General features: G+C 46.3%; 1 protein-coding gene across 9 annotated transcripts in view; it reads left to right on the forward strand.

The window, feature by feature from the left end:
• Positions 1 to 1,471: 1,471 nt before the first annotated feature.
• The window catches only part of Rgs6 (regulator of G protein signaling 6), a 509,526-nt gene continuing 492,857 nt past the window's right edge, over positions 1,472 to 18,140 (forward strand). For 6 of the 9 annotated variants that reach the window (XM_032908075.1, XM_032908082.1, XM_032908079.1 and 3 more), the window contains exon 1: positions 1,472 to 1,855. The gene's annotated coding sequence lies outside the window, so the exon portion shown is untranslated. The other 3 variants (XM_032908076.1, XM_032908078.1, XM_032908077.1) reach the window with 3 other exon arrangements.

Below are 18,140 nucleotides of genomic sequence, written 5' to 3' on the forward strand. Positions count from 1 at the left end.
AGTTCCTGGGCACATCCAGGTTCCACTCACCGACCCCTTCATACTTCAGAGTACAGTTCCTAAACACAGGTCATTCTCAGTGTGGCAAGCGCACTAACGTTATGTGAGGAAACAACACTGACTGGTCTATTGTTTTTGAATCCGTATATTATTGAAATCTGTGGTTATCGGTGTCATTTGTAGGTGTTGGAGCCTACCCAAGATCACCTGCTGACTTAGCAGCCTTGTCCTCTGGCTTCGCTCAGTCGGAAGCCATCTTTAACAGTCTGCCATTTTAGAAGAATGCCTCTCGATTTACATCTAACTGGTGTTTTTCATTATTTACATATTTATGCACAGCAGCGCTGACAAATGTGCATATTGCCAAGGAAACTTGAAATTTTCTCCTCCAGACTCATGAAAATGAAGAGTCCAGATCATTCATCCTTAATGACTTGGGGTAATTTAATTTTTTTGTTTGTGATTAATTCATTAAAGTATAAATTACTGATTCATTATTGGTGTTGGTAACATTGACATACACATCTACTGGTAACTATTTAGTAACAACCACCTTATCCTACCTCCAACTACAGCTTCCTAAAATAATTTCAGACAGGCTTTTAAGTAGTCCAGTGAGGCCTCGGACTCCCTAAGTAGCCAAAGATGGCCTTGAACTTCTGATCTCTCGGCCTCCACCCACTGAGTGCTCATATTACAGGTGGCTGCCATTTACTCAGTGCTTGGGGAAAGCCGAATCCGAAACCCAGTCACAAGTGGTCAAACATCACATTTCAGGACTTCCAAATTAAGCTGTCCATTCAAGTCACCCTTGCTCATTTGAATGTCAACTCTTCTCTTCTAGCCCAAGGATATTGTACATAGATTCCCTTTTGTACCAGCCACAAAGCGCTCCTAACGCTGTGTGTGGTGTAAACGTTGAATAAATAAAACCACGAGGTTAGCAACAATATCTCTGACGAACGCACAGGCTCATTTTAATTTAGAGGGCACCAGCCCCACGTCAGTGAGGGATTTAAAAGCTACTGGGATAGCACCCCAGGCCAGAATCGTGAGCATCTTGGCGCCACTAAAGTTTCCGTACCCGGTCATCCTGGCAGCGAGGAGAGGAGCCTTGGTTTGCTTGAGACAGCCCCTCGGTTTTCTAGGCAGCTGCTTGGAGGCCAGGAATCTGCAGATTATGTTTTTTTTCCTCCGCCTGCTGCACAGAGCCTGATCCATACCTTGGGCGGTACTAGGACAGGTGAGCTTGGCGGCGGCGACCTGCGGACCTGTTCAGGTGTCAGGGTCCCGCTCGATGAGCGCCACTCAAGCCAGGTGCGGGCACCCAGGTGCGCGGCGCGGGCCTGCAGCTGCTCTGGGTCCCCGACAGCGGGCGCCGCTGCGGCAGCGGCGGAGCCGAGCGCCTGGGCTGCGCGACTCCGGGCAGCTCCTTGGCGATCGGTCCCGCCGGGTGGCCAAGAGCTCCGCCCGGGGGCGCCCCGGGGTCCCTGTTGCTGCGGGCGCCGAGGGGGCGGATCCGGTCTGGACGGGCGAGGGGCGAGGGAAACACCCCGGGAGCCCCGCGCCCTGGCACCATGCGACCCGCCGCGCCTCCTCCTGGGTCTGGGGCTGCACAGTCTGCTCGTTGAGCCCCTTGCGGTCGCCGCCTCGGAGAGTGGCACCAAGGAGGTGGAAGAGGAGGAAGCAGAGGCGACACTAGGGAGAGCAGTGCCCGGACGGATTCGGCTGCCCCTCCACCCCAGAGAGCTGGCGACTCCCGGGTTCCCCAACCTTACCATGCTCCGGGCGCCAGCCGGGCTTTAGGAGAAACTGAGACGCCGGAGCGAGTCGAGGCAATTCTTTGGTTGCTAAGGTAATTGTACTTAGACAAAACGGGACAAGAACCAGGGGAAAGGGAAGAAAAGCCGCACCCGCGTCCCGATCTGTGTGGCTTGCATTCCTCGGGGGTGGGCGCCTGTCCATTTCAGATGCGTGACAGGTGCGGGTGTGTGTCTGCAGTTTGGGACTGTGCACGGCGAGCTTACGTAAGTGACTCGGCGAGCTGGCGTGCGGACTTGTGTGGGATGGGTGCAGGTCTACATGGAAATCGCCTTCCCGGCTTTGGGGTGGGACGCGCTCCGCGCCTGGGCCTGGAGGGCGTGCGGGGCCCCAGAGGCTCTCTCTTCTTCCCAGCCATTCAGTTCCGAGAGCGCAGGTTGGGAAGTCTACCTCCAGCAACTTTTCTGGTGAATAAGCTCCTGGTTTGTGAAAGGGCGAGGCTCGGTGGTGAGGTGAGGAAGGCAGGGGAGGGTGGAGAGGTCTGAGGTTTGGGAATCATCTTTACAGACAGTAGGTGTAGCCTTTTCTGAGCGGGTCAGGCTGCTTAAAAAGTGTGATGAGAGAAGTGACCCAGAAAATTTAAATTTGTTCAGAGGAAAGCTGCGGGTTTTCATTCTTTTTTAATTTGACAAAGTGGGAGCGTTTTCTCTCTCCGGGAGACAAGTGGCATTTCTAAGTCTGCAAATAAATTCAAGATGTTTTGAATCTCGTTGGTTTGGAATTATTCCCGCAGCACAGCATTGGTGTCTGCTTAGAAACTGGACCTGTAGGTAAGTTCTGATCCATGCCCTTTTTAGCAGACCCAAAGGAAAAATTGAAAGGCAATCATGAGGCGTAAAGTCCACCATTACATACTTTTCTCTCTAGGGACAATGGGAGAGTAAGACCTGGGTTGGTGCCTGTCAGAATGTTGTTGCAGGATGGGTTGCCAGTATGTGCGCGATGGTCGGAAGACCTTTGCTGTGGAGGTCAGCACACTATAAACAAGGCGCTCACAAGTCAGTTTTCACAAGTAGGTAGGTGGGTGATTGTGCAGAGTTGGATCTGGGCTGCCTAGAAGTTTCTGTGACTCCTATATTATTTTATCCTTGCTCTGAACTTACTTTTCATTAGAAGGGACTTACTCCATCAAAGTGGAGGACGGAGGGAAACAGGGCTGTTTCCCCAGACATACCTTTGGATGCCAAAGACAGCATGCACCGAGAGAGCAGGATGATACAGTGTTTGAGTTCTTTGATATGGCTGTTAATCTAAATCGTGTGGATACCGAGGTGATCTCGGGCATTGTAAGTTCCAGTGTGAGGAAAGCTTCCTTCCACCAACTCCTTCTTTCCCTAAAGCAGCTGCAGAGTTTAGAAATGTCAGCTGTTGGGAGGTAATCCGGTGAAGGGGTTAGCTCTCGGTGTTTTCCTTTCCACAGTCTTAACTTTGCTTTTCATTCTCCTTATGAAATTTCAGTTAACATTCCCTGAGCTTATTCTGCTGAGAGACTTTCAGTAAAATGTCTTTCTTTGAAGCTATCAATTCGTCACATTAAATGTGACAGGAAAAGGATGCCTGTGTGGCTGCCATGTCTCTTTAAATGAGACTTATTTGTTTATTTATGATTTATGAAATCAGATAGCCAACATAATTTTTTTTTAAAATGAGCAAACATTACTTACGGGGGAAAAAGGACTCACTGGGCAATGGAATTTGCCAGTAAATTTCAACATCTTACTGTCCCACAGGAATGGAAGTGTGTGTGTGTTTGTGTGTGTGTGTGTGTGTGAAGGTAAGATCCTTCTGGTCCCTGTGTTTCTGACTTTCTCTCATATGTTTCTATTTCCTGAGGTCCTGCACATTCCGGGGTTAAACGTAAGATAAGAGGGAGAAGCTGTCTACCACATTTTATTATTTTCTTTTCAAAAGGGATGCTCTCAGAGGGCTCAATACTGGGATTAATTTTTCCTTTAGCTCTGCGGCTTGTTTTAATTCTTAGTGCTTTGAACCTCAAAGTGCCTTTAACCTCCTTGCTTATTTTCAGAGCATCTGGGAAAGTACATTTAATGAATTTCATCTTCATTGTAACATATGGTGCCATATAAATAATTACTCTAATACCGTCCTGCTGTATAGAAAGGAATAGAAATATGAAATAAACCTCCGTGCAGAATGATATGGATAGGGAATAGTTAAAAAAAAAAACAGTTTTACTTTCCCCTCATGATTAGAGAAGTACCACTCACCTGTTGGAAACAATCTGGGGAGAAGACTCTATAGAATGTCTGTCCCACAGACTGACACATCTGTTGACATTTTTTCAAACTACATTCCTCCAGATGTTGAGCTTGCCAAGCCCTCATGGACCTCCCTCCCTCACCCTGGATTTTCAAATGTCACAAATAGAAGTTCTATCTTGTTGAACGCTTGGGAAGTAATGCCTAATACCTTAGGTGATTTCAGTAGGATTTGGTTGCAGTTTTCCATTCGAGGTCCTTATTTTTCAAAAACAGTCGTCTGCCCTTCGGGAGCCAGTGCTCCTGCTTCTGGCTGGGAGGCGCTGGGATGCTGGGATGGGGCACCCCTTCAGAGGTCGGCAGTACAGCGGCAGAAGGAACGGTGGCCATTGGTGGGAGAGCCGGGTTGTGGCTGTGGTTTGTCTGTAACTCTTCTGGAAGGGCAGGGGACTTTCGGATTTAACTCAGTGAGCTTAGGACCTATGTGTTGCCTTGACTTTTGATGAGAATGGTCTCTGTTTGAAGAGGGATAATTCAAACAGGCAGCTGGGGCTCACCCCCAGAGGTTCTGGTTCACTCCTCCTGGAGTTAGCCTGTGAATTTATCCTTTCATCATATGTCTGACTCTGCTGACCCTGTGAGACCAATAACCCTTTCAGAGCCAAAGTTTCCCACTCCCGGCAGCAACCACATTCCCCAGGACTTACCTGCCAGCAATTTTGTTTCCAGCAGGTTGGTCAGGAAATGCTGGCTTGAATCAGTACCAGTTTTCTCTACAGGAGGTAAACTTTCCAAACTAGTCAAGATAGAAAAGAGACACCCAGAACTTGGGACTGTGGAGTTTGTATTAAGAGTAATTATTAGTCACGTAACCCAGTTCTTCAAACAGCAGGGAATGGAAGACTGCTTACACATAGGCAATTAAATTGAACAGTAACCTTAATGACTTGCATTAAATAACTAGGAATACGGGCCCGAGACCTTATAAACCTTGAACCAAATGCCCCTCGGCTGCATCCTGCATCCTGTAAGAGGCTGTCACATGGCAATTGGTCCTCCTTCTCTGTAGGTCCTTCATCTGCCCACGGAACCAGCTGCTGATCAGAAAATGATGTGTTTGTGCTGAACACATACAAAACCTGGCCCCATTTGTTATTAGCTAATATCATTTATTACCTGTGGAGGTTAGTTTTAATTGTCAATGCAACACAACCGAGATCTACTTGGAAAGAGAGTCCCGGCGAGGGATTATTTGAATATGTCTGTGCAAGATTGTCTTAGCTGTCTTTGCTGATGGGGAGGAGCCAGCCTGAAAGTGAGTGGCACCATCCCCTGGTTTGGGGCACGGGACTTGATTGGAGTAGGAGAAACGAGCTAAGTATTAAGCATGCATGCAGCATTCTCTCTGCTCTTGATGACTGATGTTTTGGGACCAGCTGTTTCCAGCTCTTACCCCATGACTTCCCCACGGTGATGAGGCAGAAACTGTGAACCAAAACAGACCCCCCCACCTCTCTCTCTCTCACAGACACAGACACACACACACACACACACACACACACACACAGACACACAGACACACACACAGACACACACACACAGACACACACACACACACAGACACACACACACACACTTATATGTGTATATATATTGGTCCATGTATTTTATCACAGCAACACAAATGAGACATTTCCTATCCTACATTGTTTGGCTACTATCTGCATAATATTCACACCATATTAATTATTGTAATTAACCTAGAGATGACTTAATGTATGCAAAGGAGTACTCGAAGATTAGATGTAAAGGACTTGATTTTTCAGGATTGTGTCTGTGGAGGGTCCTGGATTCATCCCCTATGGATCCTGGAAGAAGACTTTTCCAGAAAGGGAAGAGAGAGTTTATTAATAACGACATAAACCATGAAAGCAATAAATAGAGCGGGCAATGACTCCCTGCTATCCCCTCCTCTCAAAAGTCTGAGCTCTGCTCATTTGAGAGATGGGTGCCCATTTTGCGATTGGGCAAACTAAGGCTTAGAGAAATAAATTAACTTGCACCCAAAGATAGGATGTAGTTGCATCAGAAGTCAGACCCAGGCCCTTCTAGTCTGGAGGGAAGTGCTTCTTACCTGCTTCTACTGAGCCCCTGTGGTTGCCTGTGATAGGCAGGAGATTCAGCCTGCGAGGGGTTCCAGGTGGCTGCCATAGCCCACTTAGAATATTTGCTCATCCTTCCACACTTTTCTACTGAAGGGAAAGCCCTCCCTTCTACTTGGATACTAGACACAGAGTACAGAGGGCACTCGTGTTTGGGACACCACAAACATATTTCATTACTGGGCTGTGTGGGAGAGGCTTACTGCACAAGCAAGATGACTTGACTTCCAATCCCTAGCATTCAAATAGAAACCTTACCTGTGATGCCAGCACTGGAAAGGCAGAGACAGGGGAACCCTAGGACTGCTGCCCAGTCAGTTTAGATAACTTGGTAAGCTTCAGGTTCAGCAAGAAAAGCTTTATCTCAAAAGGTGGAGGGCTAGCAAGATGCTCAGTGGCTGGAGGAGCGTCCTGCCAACCTTGATTCCCTGGGTTTGATTCTTGGGACATCCAAGGTGAAAGGTGAAAGGTGAAAAATGACTCCTCAGAATAGCTCTCTGATCTCCACACGTGCATTGTGGCACACATACCCCCCCCCAAGTGAGAGAGGAAAGGCACCTGATACCAGCTTCACAGGGATTAGAGGGAAGTACCTTATACAGACTGCTGGCCTCCTTAGGTGCACATGGGCATGCTCACACCCTCACGTGTGCGTGCATGCACACACACACACACACACACACACTCACACACTCATTCAAAAATACAGCACACATACACACAAGCACTCACACAAACATATACCACAGTCACCACAGTCACATATACATACACATACACACACACACACACACACACACACACAATCAAATAAAAGTGTAAAAATCAAACACTTGACTGGACAAATGAATTGGTTTTTTATCTGCAGTTATTAAAATTAGAGTCGTTTAGACATCTCGACTTCTGTGGATAGTCTGGTAACGCCATCAAAGGAGAGAGCCACCTTTAAGTTGAGCCCTGGAAGCACTCACTTCCTAACTCTCTAGCATTCGTTTCCCTCCGAGGCTGTGTTCTTGCTAAAGGGAACCATTCGCACGGCCTGCTGAGAAGAAGTCTCCCACATCAGTGTGCTACAGTGCTGGAATTCTCTGGAAGTTCTCCAGCCACTGGCATTGCCTTCACTCTGACCAGGCTGGTCCAGAGCCCAGACAGAGAACCACTGCTGTTTGAACTTCCATTTTTTTCATCTGTCAGATAAGCGCAGCCGCTCCATCCCCTGAGTGGGTGAGACTGATGGCAGAAGGTTGTGTATCGTGTCAGTCGGTGAAAGGCTGGAGAAGATGGATGTGCCACGTGTGTGTGTGTGTGTGTGTGTGTGTGTGTGTGTGTGTGTGTGTGTGTGTGTGTGTATTTTTTCTGGGTGGCTTTTTCTCAACTGGAAACACCCAGAATTGTCTGGGAAGGGAAACCTCAGTTTAGAAAATGCTACCACCAGATTGCCTGTAGACAAGGCTATAGGGTGATTCTAGCTCTTGGGGGCCTGTACCCACCCCTGGGCAGGTTGTCCTGGGTTCTATAAGAGGTGGGCTGAGTAAGCCATTAAGAGCAAGCCTCTAAGCAGTACATCTCCATGACCTCTGTACCAGCTCCTGCCTCCAGGGTCCTGCCTTGTGTGAGTTCCTGTCCTGACTTTCTTTGATGACGGACTATGATGTGGAAGCATGAGATGAATCAAGTTAGTTTTGATCTTTATCACAGCAATAGAAAGCATAACTAAGATGGGTATTTCATGAAAATATTTGTTAGCCGATGTTTGTGCTGCTGGGGATTGAAATCAGGGCCTTGTACATATTAGGCAAGCACTGTGCCACTGAGCTACACCTCCAGCCTTCTTCCTACTTTTTATTTTAAAACAGGGTCACTCCAAAGCCCAGGCAGGACTTGAACTTTCAAATCAACCCCCTCAGCCTCTGGAGCTGCTGGGATTACAGGCTTATACTCTCAGACCCAGTGTTTTGACAAGGAATCATTAGATGTTTATTTGTGAGAAATGAACCCTTATATTCTTGTGGAGGACTTAACAGTATCTATGTAGCATATGATGGACTGAGTCCTTCTCAAACCCAGCTTCACAGATCCTTCTTGGGGACTGGATCGGCCTCATGTAAGGCTAATGGTCCAGACATCTGAGTGGAAGAGGACAGAGCACCCCAGATCTCCCCTTGGCAGCCAAGATGCTTACGAATCTTGAGGCTGAAGGCAGGGATGTTGGTGAAAGCACCTGTACCTGCAATGAGATGGCCTCAGACGCATCGGGCAAACGGAAGATGATGGGTTGGTATTGTTGTGGTACCTGGGCAGCATGGGCAGACTAGTCCAATGAGGATGTAAGCGGGGCGGTTATAATCTCATCTTTACTGGAACTCGGGTCTTATTTATTTCCTGTGAGACTGCGTCTTGCTGTGTTTCCAGGTTGATCTTGAACTTGAAGACTCAATTAAATCTAAACTTCCTGAATAGCTAGGACTACACTGCCTCCTGGCTTAAACTCAGATCTTCTTGGACTCCAAAGTCCTAAGTCTGTGATGTATCTCAAGTTGGAGGCTAAACAGATTCCTCCCCTCCTGAGATATTTTCAGTCATTTTGGAGATGAGGTAGACATAATAAAAAAATAATAAATAATAACTGAAAGGACTGTGAGTGTCTTCTTAGGAAGGGGTAGCATTTACATGGCCGGGCACCGACAGATAAAAACACAGCTCTCACCTCAAAGCAAATGAGAGAGGGTTTATTCTGGAGCCAAATTTGAGTGACCATTGGAAGCATGGATCTAGCTTACTCTAGGTTCCAGGTTCCCATGTGACGGCAGCCTCATGGAGTTATAAATCAAGGCATTTAAAAGTGCATTGGTGGAAAACAGCAGAGACAGTTATATGAAAATGGGGGAATCTCTCCTTTAGGCCTCATATGCTATCTGATGACAGTTTTGGCTTTGAGGTTGATGGAAGCTAGAAGTCTGACAAGTTAATAGATTTCAAAAAGGTTTTGAATCTGTGACTAACAGGTAAAAACTGTTAGGTCTAGCACAGAGGTGAGCAAGCAATGGCTACTGCAGGGAGTAGGGCTAAAAGTAGCTTAATGTAAGGTAACTGGACTCTGGACCTGCAACATTCCAACCTCCCCACACCATTGCACTTCAAATTAGTCAATCAGACTTGGTAGATGCAGCTTCTTTCTAGAAATTCCTGTTCATAAGGAAGTAGACAGGAGGTGCATATGACACTATTAGTTTAGAGAGAGCATATTGGACCTGTCAAAGAGACAGGTTTTAGAAACTAGGAAGAAATCTCAAAAGTGAGAGAAATAACACGATTTTTCAAGTGAGAGATAGTGATAATAACTGGTCCTTAAATCTTATAGAGTAAAAACTAACATAGTGGGTTGGGGTTGTGCCTCAATGTTAGGGCTTATGCCTAGCATGCCTAGGGCCCAGTGTTCTGTCCCCAGTCCAAAAACCTAAACAAAAACTAACAAAAACCTTCATAATAAAAACCTTCCTAGGTCACAGTTGGCAGAATGGCACTTGGGCTCTTTACTGACCCCTCCCGCTCTTCCCTGCTCCCTGTCCATGTCCCACCACCATTCCTTCAGCTGCATTATGGTGTGTTTATATATTGTGGGTTTCTTCCATTAGGAAATTCATTCCAGGAGAGCAGGGACTTCCTTATTCCCTGGCAGAACTTGAGCGTCTGCGGTGGATTCTGGTTCATAGTAATTAAGAACAGTATGTGGAAGGAACAAAGGAAAAAGCATTAGCAAATGTTGCAAGTTGAAGTATATAATAGGACGAACTAGGTCAGGTAAACAGGGAACCAGAAATTGTGATTTTTCTCTAAACACGCTTGCTTTGTAAAGGCACACACAAGGCTTTCCCTCCCAGAAAGAGAGGCATGTAAATCTATTTTTTCTTAAAATATGACCCTCCAACACCTTTTAAAATAGAGGCGTGGTACTGTTGTTGTAAAAATATAAAAATAAAACAGTATTGGTGTCTTTTATCCCGCTAGGTCCGCACCACGGTGTCCTAAGATATCTGCTAGATATCTTGGCGGAAACACATCCCCACTCCTCAGCGGCCCAGTGTCTCTTGCCACCACACACTTTCCTATACTCAAACCTTCACATAAAAGAACACATAGCACAATAATCTTTGACCCAATTGGTAAGATATAATTGCCCACTTAAACATACAAAGCCCAGTACCATCCAACCATCCATCCCTTAAGAACATTGATAACAACTTGTAAATACACAGAGCAGAATCTTTTTTTTTTTTTTTTTTATTATTAACTTGAGTATTTCTTATTTACATTTCGAATGTTATTCCCTTTCCCGGTTTCCGGGCAAACATCCCCCTTCCCCCTCCCCCCCCCTTATGGTGTTTCCCCTCCCCCCCCTCCCCCCCCCCCCCCTCCCCCCCCCCCCCCCCCCCCCCCCCCCCCCCCCCCCCCCGCTCCCCCCCCTCCCCCCCCCCCTCCCCTCCCCCCCCCTCCTCCTCCTCCTCCTCCTCCCTCCTCCTCCTCCTCCTCCTTCCTCTCTCTCTTTCTCTCTCTCTCTTGTCTCTTCCTCTCAGTGGCAAGGTTCTGGTGAAGTCACCTGATTCCTGACTAGGCAGCTGTCCTTGGGGCAGTGGAATTAGCATCAAAATACAGTAACTTCAGAGCAAACCACAACATGGTACTCCATAAGGTTTCTTTCCTTCCAGTTTCTTCTTTTTCTCTGAGATATGTAGAACAGACTTGCGGTCCTCCTGCCTCTGCCTGCTGAGTACTGAGATCACAGTGCGCCACCATCATGCCTGGCTATGCTTCCTTCTGTTTCTGTCCTGAAGTCAAAGCAGCTACCCACGTGTGGTGGCGGACGGCAGCTGGTGCTGGCCTTCTGGCTTGGAAGGTGTTAGAGACAGTCGAGCTCTGCCTTAAAACTGACGGGCGGTGATACCCAGAGAACCCCGTGGTTGTATTTTTAATTGTTAATGCTGACTAGAGAAATCAGTGTGCTCACTTACAACCCAGAGCAACACTTGTTTGCATTTTAAGTGTTTGTGACCTCTCTAGACGTAAAGACTGAGCACTTAAGCTAAACAAAGCAAAAACCAGTTTGGTACACTTGCCCTAAACTGCTGGGGAAGTATGCATGCGTTTAGATCCCGAGTCAGGCAGGAGGCACCCTTGATTTTCTACCTTATATCCTATTGCAAAGGCTGAGTTCACCATCCAGTCAGAATAGAAAGGGTGCTTTCAGGAGGAATGGCCACATCAATATAGCTGGAATGTTTCTCTTTGGGGGAAGACACTAGGGCTCAGCGGCCAGCTTCCGGGTATGGGGCAGTAGACAACACAGGCAACAGTAGCCGATCTGCAGTCTTTGCAAGGGCAGGACATGGCTTTGAGGAGGGCTGAGGGGAGGGGGACATGACGGACAGAGTGCTCCTGAGACAGCCTGTGACAAACAGAACTTCCTCAGTGGACTGGTGTGGGAGCTGCATCTCCCTTGTCACAGTGGCTGCAGGGTCTGCTCTCTTTCTGCTCCTTGTCCTCCCTGTCCCTACCACTCAGTGAGTCCCAAGCCAACAACCTTTGGCTCAATGCTTAAGAATGCTTAACTGGAGAAAAAAAAAAGACCAGAGGCCGTCAGGACGTCATATAAACATGGAGTACAGACAGAGTCCACCCCAATGAGAGCAGAGCGACAAAGAGCGAGGTGTGTATGAGCAGACAACACTCCCTTCCCCAGTACAGGTTCTTAAATACATCTGGTGTTAGTGAACTTCAGGGGTCAGAGAAATCAGGGCTGGGAAAATCTGCGCTGTGGGCAAAACAACAATGAGTTAATATTTGTTATGTTCCCTGAGACAAAAATACAAACATGCAAGATGACAAGTGACACTTTCCTCTTGTCCTATCGGCAGCAGAGGTGTACCACGGCCCCTCTCACTACAGCTGGCTGCTCTGGGGAATCTTGCACCCAATGCACTGAACGTTTGCAAAAGATTTTGCCTTATAGCACTCAGCACAGAACCCCTAGGCTCTATACAAAAGCAACAAACAGAGAGAGAGAGGCTGACCACTGATGCTCCCTGTGCTAAAGGGAGACATAGCTAAATGCTTACATGGGCTTTATTTAAGTTCCTTGATATGGCTGATAAGGAAGTCCACAGACATCTCATTCCAGGGCATAGGATATTCAGCATTACACTAAAACATATACTGTCAATTCCAAGTCCCCACCCCCCCAAGCTTCCTTTCTCTTTCAGGAGCTTCTCTGAAAACCCCATGTTCACTGCCTGCATCTGCAGTATAGCCCGTTCCCCTGCCATCCCGTTTTAAGGTATTTGTTAAGCCCCAATTGCTAAAATTTTCTAATATCCCTTAAAGGAAATGATCAGTAAACTATCGAGTCCAACACGGCTTCTTAGGAACTCTTGGTTGGGAGTTTCCTGTGGTTGGGATTGGCTCTGTGATTGGATATATGAAGAAGAATTACGGTCAATAAGGTTAGGATTGTAGGTCGTTACAGAATTGTAGGTTGAAATAGAATGTTACCTTTCCCTCCAAAAGAACTCACATTGCGTATCCTTCCAGTAAACATGCACGGTTATTTCCCTCACAGATAGCCACTAAGCTGGCTCTTAGCATCATATTTATATCATTAAGGTAAAAGGTGTGTATGGAACCCCCTTTCCAGGCTCCTTAAGCGTATGGATGCATCTGACAGATCCCTTTATGCTGTAGCGTATTCACAGTAGCGTATTCACTCACAGTAAGATGCTCTGCCCTTGTCTATCCACCATTGACGGGCATTTGAACGTTTCCAGCTTAAGCGCATGTGCAGAGTGCCACTACAGAACTTTCCTGCATGCGTTCCTTGTGGTGGACACGGAAGACTGGATGGTGAACCTTCAGAGTGTGCTCGCCCTCCGTTTCCTTAAGTGGTTGCCCCGACTTAGACTCCCAGCATCAGTTACAAGCGTTTCTGTTTCTCTATAACCTTGACGAGACCTGGGGCCATCAAACTGTTAGGTATTCTTATGTGTGTTTGGTGGAATCTCATTCAGGGTTTGGTTTGTATTTGTCTGGTGACCAGTGTATATCAGTTTTAATTAATTAAAAAATGTTTAGATTATTTTCTTTGAGCAGCATTGATGGCTGAACTCCGACATTAAAAAGGGGAAGCAAAGTAGTAGAGGGGAAAGCTCTGTGATTTCTCCTTCTCTTCCTTTCTCATCTGGGCCCAGCAGAAAAGATGGCTAGGAGAAGGGTCATGCTGTCATCAACAAAATGGTTCCTAGAAACATACAATCAATGAGCATGTTGAAGCAAGTATTCCACTTACAACCCCTGTATATACATTTTCGGGGTCAATTTTTAATAACTTTTTACAATCAGTGGTTAGTTCTCAACCTCATTGACTGGACGTTTTCAAAAGCAAGAGAGATCTAGGTCCCAAAGTAAGAAGCTCTTGTGGTAAATCTTCATTCTTGTTACATTCTATAGAATCAGCCAGGGAGAGGATGTGGGATATTTTGTATCCCTTTCTCCAGGCACATCTGGATCCTGGATGCCCTTCAGGTAATTTCCTAACTCTCTGAACAGCCGAGGGTCGCTTCTTTGCTTGACTCCTCCTCCTGGATTTGCCTGTTGATAGCAGAAGGGCGCCCATCCCCTCAGAAGGCCACCCCTTCCCTCAGAAGGGTGCCCCTCCCCCTTCTTTCCATCCTTCTTCACTAGAGTGCTTTGGCTGGACCAGGTCACAAAGGAAGAGCTTGCGGGATAGAAGACATTTCCTCTGTTATTTCTCTTTGGAAACCCACTCAACCCGTTTCCTATTGGTCTAGAGAATTACCTTTCCTAGGGAGCAAATATTTCTTTTTTCTTTTGCTTGCTGTGGTTCTGGACACTGACCCCAGGGCCTGCAAGTGTACCACACAGAGCAACGACCTAGCCCTCGTGGTCTTGTTTTTAAGAACCGATTCCTAATAGCTGTGAAAGTGATGAACCATTTGTGTTATGTATTTAAAACATCTTTTCCGGTCTCTGAGGCCCATCTTACTTTTGATGAATAGGTGATCTTACTTTAAATATAAGTTATTAGTCTCATTTCTTTTCCAGTTATATTTGCTGCCTGGCTAAGACATTTTACTTCTAAGGTCTCAAAGATACCCCATTTTCATTTGCAAAAGCGTGATGGTTTGGGTTTTATGTTGATGTCACAAAACAAAAGCAAAAACAAAAAAAACCCCAAAAACCTGGTTTGATTTTTTTTTGCCTATGGTGTGAGAAAGACTTTGATATTGACTTTTGTCAGTGTGAACACCCAATTAACCCAGCACCCTCATTGAAAACCCCCTCCGCCATGCTGTATGTCACTTTTGCTATCACATGGGTGATCAGATACACGTGGGTCTGTCCCTGCTTTCTAGTCTATGCCATTTCCTGTTTGTCTAGCCCAATGAGGTGCCACACTGGCTTAATCACTCGAGTTGAGTAATGGGCCACAGCATATGTTCCTTAGCTCGTGATTCAGTCAGCTTGTTTGTAGGCACTTGTGTTACTTTATACGTCTTGAAGCCACCGTCTGATGGGATTCTGCTCAAGATCGGTTAGGTCTCTGGCTCAAATCGGGAGTGAGTTTACATCAGTGTTGGCTGTTTCAGTGCACGGGTGTGGAGTGAGGGCGCTCCTGGCATTTAGCCAGCATCTCCATTTCCCTTGGTGCTTTTGTAGCTCTCAGTACTGTTCAGGTGCTGCATAATTACCTTCTTCGTATTTGAAAGTTGCTTGATTTTATTTATAATTAACACTTTTAAAATCGTATTTTCTAATCACTTGTTGCTAATATACAAATGCAAAATTGAGTTTTGTTTATTAGCCTAGTATATAGTGACTTTGCTAAATTTAGTGTGTGCGTGTGCATGTGCATGTGCATGTGTGTGTGTGTGTATTATGCATGTGTAGAGGAACATGTATATGTGTATACATGTATATGTGTGGGGGCTAGAAGTTGGTGTTGCACGTCTCCCTCAGTCTTACTTATCTTTATGTTTGCTGAGGCAGGCTTTCCTTGAACTGTGAGCTCCCTGGGTTGGCTCTCCAGCTTGCTCTAGAAAGCCCCTCCCTTTGGCTTCCCAAGCACCGGGATTGTAGGTGAGCGGCCATGCTTGTTCACCTAGTCAATGGTATGCAGGTTCTGGGATCCAAATGACCTCTGGTGCTCACTGACCCATCTTGCCCATTCCATAAACGAACTCCCTGCCCCCTCTCTCTAAAACTCCAAGATCCGCCCCTCCCTACTCTCAACTTCATGTCTTTATTGTTGAAACACAATTTCTGCTGCCCATATACTCATGAGCTTGGTTTATCTGCCTGGGCCCACTCCCTTAAAGAAAATGGACTCTCATTCCCCAGAACTGAAATCTCAGTTGATGGTTGGAGTTCATAAGCCCCTCCCCTAAGCTAGTATGTTGATCACACCAGTGTTGTAAAGGCAACCACAGCTGCTGTTGAGTTCATGAACATATGGGTTCCGGTTCATTCTGGTCCTCTCTGGCTGGCTCTTACAGTCTTTCCAATTCCTCTTCCCTGATGGTTCCTGAGAGCTAGCGCCTCTCTCTCTCTCTCTCTCTCTCTCTCTCTCTCCCTCCCTCCCTCCCCTCCCCCCCCTATATGAATGAGTGATAGATGTCAACACTTATTCTCTGCATTGAATGGGTTATGGGTTTGTTAACCATCGACCACTGCAAAACCTCCTTCTCTGAAGGCATCAGAGAGCTAAGCTTATCTATGTATCTATGTGTTTAGGAGGAAGTGCGCCACTACATGTTTATTTAGCAAAATGATATCAGTAAGTTCTCTCCTGGAGCATAAGTTCTTGGTCAGATTTGTAGGAGCAGGCATGTGTTTCTTCCTGTGGAGGGGACATTAAATCCAAGCAGAAAGCAATTGGTCATCTCCTTAACCTTGGTGCCTCCACTGCTCCTGTGGGAATCTTGCCACAGCAGTTGTTACTGTAGCTCACGGGTTCACAGCTAGGTACCACTGGTGATTTTCCCCCCTGCAGCCATCAGCGTGGCACCTTCTGGTATTGTGAAAGCCAATGAGCAGGAGGCATCTTCCTAGTCACGACCAGCTAGATCTCGCCGTGACCTGTGACCAAAGTGTGTGATGTCTTTGGCAATAGGGTCTTGCCATCAAGGTGCAGTGGGAAACAAGAGCAATGGCAGTAACCATGTCATTCTGGGGCTTTCAGGGTCAGTGACTCAAGGGGAGGCATCTCACACTTGGCGATGGACAGTGTCTAAGTGGGGCGGGGTTGGGGATAACTGACACTAGGAATGCTTGTAAAAGCCATACGGAAACCTATTTTATAAAGCTTCTTAGAGTCACAGAAGAGCTTAATTGGAGTTACGCTACACAGAGGATACTGTTCCTCTAAGAGGCCGTAGACTGACAATCATTCACTTCTTAATTCGAGTGCAGGTTATTATAGCTGTCCCATGTATAGAACCACGTCACTGGCGAAATAAATCTTTACTCTTCCTTCCTAATTACTTTTATTTCTTTGGCTTGCCTCCTGTTTCCTAAGGCTTTCAATATAACAGTGAGGAGAACTGGTGTTGTATTTCCAGTGTCAGTGGGAAGTTTTAAAGTCTGATTATTAGACACTGTGTTGCTCTCTAGGGTATTGCAAATGTCCTTTATCAGGTTCAGTAACTTCTCTGACACTTGGTTTTAGCTAAAAACACTTTTGGGAAGAGATGCTGAATTCGAAGGCCTTAGAGCAGCAGTTACGTGAGGTGTCATTTCTGTATTCCGCCTTTCTTTCAGATCGGGGTCCCATGTGTCTGTATCGCCTCGGGGACCTTCTTCTATGTCTTACCCAGCTCTACTATTTTTATTTTTTGAGGGTTGGTCTGTTATGAGATAGATCTTCAGTGGAGGAAGTGGTTCATTCTAATTTTACTATTTCTGTCATTCATCTGCACGGTGTGAGTGAAACCACGCAACAGCCCTCCGGGAACGTATTCAATTGTTATTTCTAGTCATTTCTACGGCTTCTGGCTGATAGGTCTTTCTTCTGTTGAGGTTTTGCTGCCTGCAGAAGAGGAAAAGCCTATTGTTGCTCTAAGTATATGCACCGTGGAGTCAGAGGAGAGACAGATTAGACACTTAAGGATTTTATTTTTAGCATGTGTGTATGCGGGTTCGCGCACATGAATCCACAGCACGCAGAGGCCAGAAGTAGCTGGATTCCGCGGAGCTGGCATTACAGATGCCACCTGACATGGGGGCTGGGACCTGAACTGGGGTTCTCTGAAGAACAGCAAGCGTCTTAACTATCGAGTCCATTCCTCCAGCCCTGTGTATTACACTTAAATTCTTACTTTGAAGGTATGAACATTCTGACTTACCTTTTGACGAATTTAAAAACTTTTAATTTTAATGTGTGTGTGTGTGTGTGTGCATGTGTGTGTGTGTGCATGCGTGTGTGTGTGTGCATGTGTACATGTGTGTGGGTGTGTGTGCATGTGTGCATGTGTGCATGTGTGTGTGTGTGTGTGCGTGTGTGTGTGTCTATGTCTGATGTGCTCTTGCACATCATGGTGCATGTGTAGAGGTCAGTTCTTGATTTCTACCTTATGCATTCTGGGATTTGAACTCAGGTTGTGAGATTTAGGACTGAGTACCTTTACTTGATAAGCCATCTTTCACCTACCCCCAGTTTCTTTGACTTAGGGTTTCTTGTAGCTCAGGCACCTTAAACTCTCTAAGTAGCTCAGGATAGCCCCCGACTTCTGATCGTTTTGCCTCTACCTCCAAAGTGCCCATATTACAGGCATGTGCCAGTATATCTGGCTTGTGTCTGTTCTTAGAAAAATAAAGAAAACAATGATACCACAAGTACTAAAGCTGATACATATATATATATGCATAAGTA

The sequence above is a fragment of the Rattus rattus genome, chromosome 7, assembly GCF_011064425.1.
Source record: "Rattus rattus isolate New Zealand chromosome 7, Rrattus_CSIRO_v1, whole genome shotgun sequence".
NCBI lineage: Eukaryota > Metazoa > Chordata > Mammalia > Rodentia > Muridae > Rattus > Rattus rattus.